The sequence below is a fragment of the Rhagoletis pomonella genome, unplaced genomic scaffold (genome assembly GCF_013731165.1).
Source record: "Rhagoletis pomonella isolate Grant_MI unplaced genomic scaffold, Rhpom_1.0 Rhpom_scaffold_00001, whole genome shotgun sequence".
NCBI classification, from domain to species: domain Eukaryota; kingdom Metazoa; phylum Arthropoda; class Insecta; order Diptera; family Tephritidae; genus Rhagoletis; species Rhagoletis pomonella.
Genome location: NW_023458555.1, coordinates 114,662,613 through 114,668,835, shown reverse-complemented (window position 1 = coordinate 114,668,835; position 6,223 = coordinate 114,662,613).

Here is a 6,223-nt window from a genome sequence, read left to right as displayed (position 1 = left end):
AGTGGCAAATTGTAAAAGTGAACACCAAAATGAAGTCTGCAGTAGCAAACTGTAAAAGTGAAAACAAAAGCTAAGCGTGCGATGTAAGTACGTTTTTTCTGTACATATCTATATACAAAAACCTTACTGCATTTTTCCAACATCCGCCATGTGCTGAAAAAAGGGCCACAAGCCCAAACTCATTGCTGCGTGCTCCTGTTTAATTAGGCTTCGTATATTTATTAATTCCTGCAAAATTGGAGCATTTAATATTGATATTAACACATTTTTCCTCATTTTTTTACATATTTTCTTATGCGTTTTGGCATTTCTCTCTCGCAATTGCACCAAGATGACGTCACTCAAAAATTACGCTCAAAAATCCTCTCTCATGGGCGCAATCTTTTATTCTATCATTCTTGGTATCATGAATGTGTCACATTAATAGTAACTGTGCCGTTTGTATATTTCCGTTGAGAGCCAGAATCATGAATGTGCCACATTCTATACCGATATCTTTATCAAGCAGATAAAGTTTACGCACTCTGTAACATGAAAGACCCACACTATCTTTTCGTTTACACATACGACAATAGTCGTGTTTTCTTTATTTACAGAGCTCGATATCACTAACTTTATACTACTAGCACGAGGATAAAGAAATTAAAGAAACTAACTCACTGGCTCCGTGCGCAGAAGTGGAAAGCTTTTGACTGCCATTCACCTGGGAGTGGCCAGAAGCGATTCTTGTGCGTACGGTTCAAACTGCAGCTCACAACGTCCGGATATTTATACCCACGTATCCTCTGGGTAGCAACCAAACACCCGTTTGGGAGCGAGCTAAAGTGAGAAGGCGTAAAACTTCGAGTGCGCTGGGTTTGCGTCCCGCCACGTTAAAACCCCGCCCAATGAAAAGCAAAAAACAGCCTCGGATGAGACCCCCTTTTTCGGATGACGACCACGGCAAATGTATAAAGGACTATGATTTAAGGTTATGGACCTGGAATATCCGGACCGTTAATGGGGAAGGTGCCTCTGCCCGGCTGGTTGATGTCCTCGGGAAGACAAAGGCTGACATCTCCGCCGTCCAATAAATGCGATGGACGGGACAAGGGAAAGTAAGCGTGCATCCTTGCGACGTTTACTACAGTTGCCAGGTAAAGGAGCGCTAATTCGGTATTGGATTCGTGGTAGGAGAGAGACTCCATCGCCGAGTACTGGCGTTCACCCCGGTGGACGAACGTCTAGCCACAATCCGCATCAAAGCTAGATTCTTCAACATCTCGCATATCTGCGCCCACGTCCCGATGGAAGAGAAGGATGAGGCGTCCAAAGATCTCTTCTATGAGCGCTTGGAACGTACATATGAGCGCTGCCCTAGACATGATGTCAATATCGTGCTTGGCGATTTTAATGCCAAGATGGGCAAGGAAGGGAGGCTGATCGACTTCGCCTGGGCCAGTAACATGGTAATATGTAGTACTAGGTTCCAGCATAAGAACATCCACCAAGCTACATGGCTGCCTCCAGATCGAAAAACGAGAAACCAAATCAATCATGTTGTGATAGACGGAAGGCATGCTTCAAGCATTTTAGACGTACGTACACTCCGAGGGCCAAACATCGACTCTGACCACTATCTTGTTGTAGCCAAGATACGCACCCGCCTCTGTGCAGCAAAAAAAGTGCGCCCAACAATGCAAGGAAAGCTTAACGTCGAAAAGCTGCACTCACAACAGACGGCCAATTTATTCGCCCCTCGACTCACGCACCTACTCTCTGAGAGCACTCTTCAACAATCCGACATACGCGAGCAGTGGAATCACGTTTTCCAATCATTAAGTACCGCCGCCGAAGGAGTAGTAGGATTTCAGCGAGCCCGAAAGAACAATTGGTACGATGAGGAATGTCAAGAAGCCGCAGAGAAAAAAGATGCCGCCTACAGGGCCACGCTGCGATAGGGCGCAACGCGAGCCATGTGGGACCGATATAGGGAACTGAAGAAGGAAGCGAGACGTATTTGCCGCAATAAGAAGAGAGAGGCCGAAATGTGTGAGTGCGAAGAGCTTGAGATGCTGGCCCACAGGAAGAACGCCCGAAAATTCTACCAGAGGGTTAGGCGACTTACAGAAGGTTTCAAGACCGGGGCGAACTCCTGTAAGAACAACAATGGCGACCTAGTGACCGATGTCCAGAATATACTTAAATTGTGAAGGGAACACTTTTACAACCTACTGAATGGTGGCAGCGCTGAAAGTAGTGAAGAAGACAAACCCGAGTCCCCAGTCGATGATGATGGAGTGGCTGTCCAACCGCCTGATTATGGCGAGGTACGAATAGCGATTACGCGTCTGAAAAACAACAAAGCTGCTGGAGCTGACGGCCTGCCAGCTGAGCTATTCAAGTACGGCGGCGAGGAGCTGATGAGGTGCCTGCATCAGCTCATATGCAGAATGTGATCAGATGAACGCATGCCCGACGACTGGAATTTAAGAGTGCTCTGCCCTATCCACAAGAAAGCCGACCCCGCCATACGCGCCAACTACCGTGGGATCAGCCTTCTAAGCATAGGTTATAAGGTCTTATCGAGTGTATTGTGCGAAAGACTGAAGCCCACAGTTAACGAGCTGATTGGACCTTATCAGTGTGGCTTTATGCCTGGAAAATCCACCATAGATCAGGTATTCACAATGCGCCAAATCTTGGAAAATACCCGCGAGAATAGGATCGACACACACTATCTATTTGTGGATTTCAAAGCCGCTTTCGACGGCACGAAGAGAAGTTGCCTTTATGCCGCGATGTCTGAATTTTGTATCCCCGCGAAACTAATACGACTGTGTAAAATGACGTTGAGCAATACCACCATCTCCGTCAGAATAGGGAAGGACCTCTCCAAGCCGTTTGATACCAAACGAGCTTTCAGACAAGGGGACTCCTTTTCGTGTGATTTCTTTAATCTGATGTTGGAGAAGATCATAAGAGCCGCAGAACTGAACCGCTCGGGCACAATACTTTACAAGAGCGTACAATTGCTGGCATATGCCGACGACATCGATATTATCGGTAAAAACAAGGGCTACGTCTGTTCTGCCTTCTCGGGATTGGATAGAGAAGCAAAGCGAATGGGTCTGGTGGTGAACGAGGACAAAACGAAGTATCTCCTGTCGTCACACAAACAGTCACAGCATGCGCGTCTTGGAACCCACGTCACTGTCGACAGTTACAAGTTTGAAAAAGTAGACGACTTCGTTTATTTGGGAACCAGAATTAACACCAATAATAATGTCAGCCTGGAAATCCAACGGAGAATCATTCTTGCCAACAAGTGCTACTTTGGGCTGAGTAGGCAATTGAGAAGCAAAGTCCTCTCTCGTTGTACAAAGAACACACTCTATAAGTCACTCATCATGCCTGTGCTGGTGTATTGCGCGGACGCATAGACTATGAAAGCATCTGATGAGGCGGCTCTTGGAGTTTTCGAGAGAAAGCTTCTGCGACAGATTTACGGACCTTTACGCGTTGATGGCGAATATCGCAGACGATTCAACGATGAGCTGTATGAGCTTTACAACGATTTAGACATAGTGCATCGAATTAAAATTCAGCTACTCCGCTGGCCTGGCGATGGAATGGACAGAAACGCTCCTGCTCTGAAATTATTCAACGTGGGCCGCGATACTGGTAACAGAGAAAGAGGAAGGCCTCCTCTGCGTTGGAAAGACCAGGTGGAGAAAGACTTGGCTTCACTTGGCATTTCCAATTGGCGTCAGTTAGCACAGAAGAGAAATGACGGCGTGCTGTTTTGGACTCGGCCAACATCGTTTAGGCGGTTACAGCGCCAATAAAGGAGGAGAAATCACTAAATGGGAAAAAATTATTAGTTTTTAAGTAGGGCCAATGTATATAAATTGTTACGAGTTGTATATTTGGAGCTTTTTGGCCGTTGATTTTAAAGCAAACACGTTGGTTTTTCTTTTCTGCCTCCTACGCGTTTCGACACACTATTGTGTCTTCCTCAGGGAGTCTATTTATTTTTACAAGAAAACATAATTATACCAAAACATGTTTTTCAAACATACCTTAACATATAATAACATACAATCACATTAATTATTTTATGGACATCACATTTTTAAATTAACGCTTAACATTTAAATACATCTATACTTTATCCCAGCTGTTCGTCTATTACTCTACTCTATTTTACTTACTCTATTTTGTCTACATCTTCTTTGTAATTCATTGCACAGTGTATTTCGATGGCTGAGTGGAAGATGGACCTATATCGGCTGCCAGTTCGAAAACGCTCTATCTCAAAAAACTTTTGAAGAACGCCATATTTCAGAATTTTATTGAAAAACACCCTATCTCAAAATTAGGTTCAAAAATGCCCTATCTCACTTCAAAATGTATTGAAAATATGCTGATATAGGGCGTTTTTGAATCAGCAGCTGAGATAGGGCGTTTTTGAAACGAATTCTGATAGGTCGATCTTCCACTCAGCCATCGATTTGTTGCTGTATCCGAAGCCCTTCTAACGTCATCCTTTTCTTTGTTTTCCTCTCGATGTCTATTATTCTTGCATTATCAAAGTGCTTATATAAAAATGGATACCGTAGCGTGCTCATAGAAAGATTCATAGCAACAACAATTAACAAAATGGAAGGCGCGAACAACAATATGAAAACTAACAAGTAAGAGCAGCGCTGTCTTCGGCTATGCCGAAGGCTTCATACCTTTCATGAACATCTGCAAATTTTAGTTTGACAGATTACTGATTTTGAATACATCTGCATACATCGATAGAGGAGTTACATACTTATATAAAAAATCGCATCTAAACAATCAGAGGTATGGAAGATATACTTTATATGGCACCAATCTAAGTGATTTTGACTGCTATGTGATCGGTATGTAAACCGGTAACACAATTTATTGGATTTAGTTTCCTACATAAAGGAGATATATCGCAAAAACTGGTATCTGAACAATCAGTGCTATAGGAGATAAAGCTTATACAGCATAGACTTTGAAGATTTTCTCAGTAGACTTTGTTATATTATTTATAAAATATACGAAATTTATCGGTTTTAGCTGTTCAAATAAAGGAGTTTTACAGTAAAATGCCATATCTGAACAATCAGATGTATGGAATATATATGTTGTAGTCACCCGATTCTTGTTATTTTCACTGTAAGTATTCTGTTAATAATGAGTGAAAATGGTGCGAAATTTCATGTTCCTAGCTGCATAAATGGAGGAGTTATGATAAAAGACCTCATATCTGAACAATCAGTTGTATAGGGGCTATATGTTAAAGTGGTCCGATTCTTCCGGTTCCGACAAATGATTAATACATTATAAAAATACACCCACCTACCAAATTTGATCCGGATATCTCTAAAACTGAGAGACTAGATTGCATACAAACAGACAGACAGACGGACAGACGGACAGACGGACATGGATAAATTAACTCAGCTCGACGATCTGATCATATAAGTATACATTTTAATGGGTCTATCTCTTCTTATTCTGGTACTTACAAACATCGGACAAAAGTTATAATACCATTTCATGCTCATGAAATGTATAAAAATGATAATAAGATATTTACTGTCATAACATACATACCAGGTTTAACGGACAACAAATCGCTAGTAAAATTTATACATAACGAAACAATAAGTTTTGCGCGTCGACCGCATCGCACACTCAATACAGTTTTTACCAAAACAAGGGACAAAATAAACAAAGAACAACAACACAACGTCATATATGAAATTAAATGCAATGGCAAAGCTGCATTAAATGCATTAGCCCAGCACCTGACAAAAAGCGAGCACACATCGGACTTTGATAATGCAAGAATAATGGACATCGACAGGTAAACAAAGAAAAGGATGACGTTAGAAGGGCTTCGGATACAGCAACAAATACACTGTGCAATGAATTACAAAGAAGATGTAGACAACATAAATTGCGCATACACAGCGATAATAGCGAGTAATAGACGAACAGCTGGGATAAAGTATTGATGTATTTAAATGTTAAGTGTTAATTTAAAAATGTGATGTCCATAAATAATTAATGTGATTTTATGTTATTATATGTTAGGGTATGCTTGAAAAACAAGTTTTGGTACACACGTTTGTTAATTATGTCTTCTTGTATAAATAAATAGACTCCCTGAGGAAGACACAATAATGTGTCGAAATGCGTAGGAGGCAGAAAAGAAAAA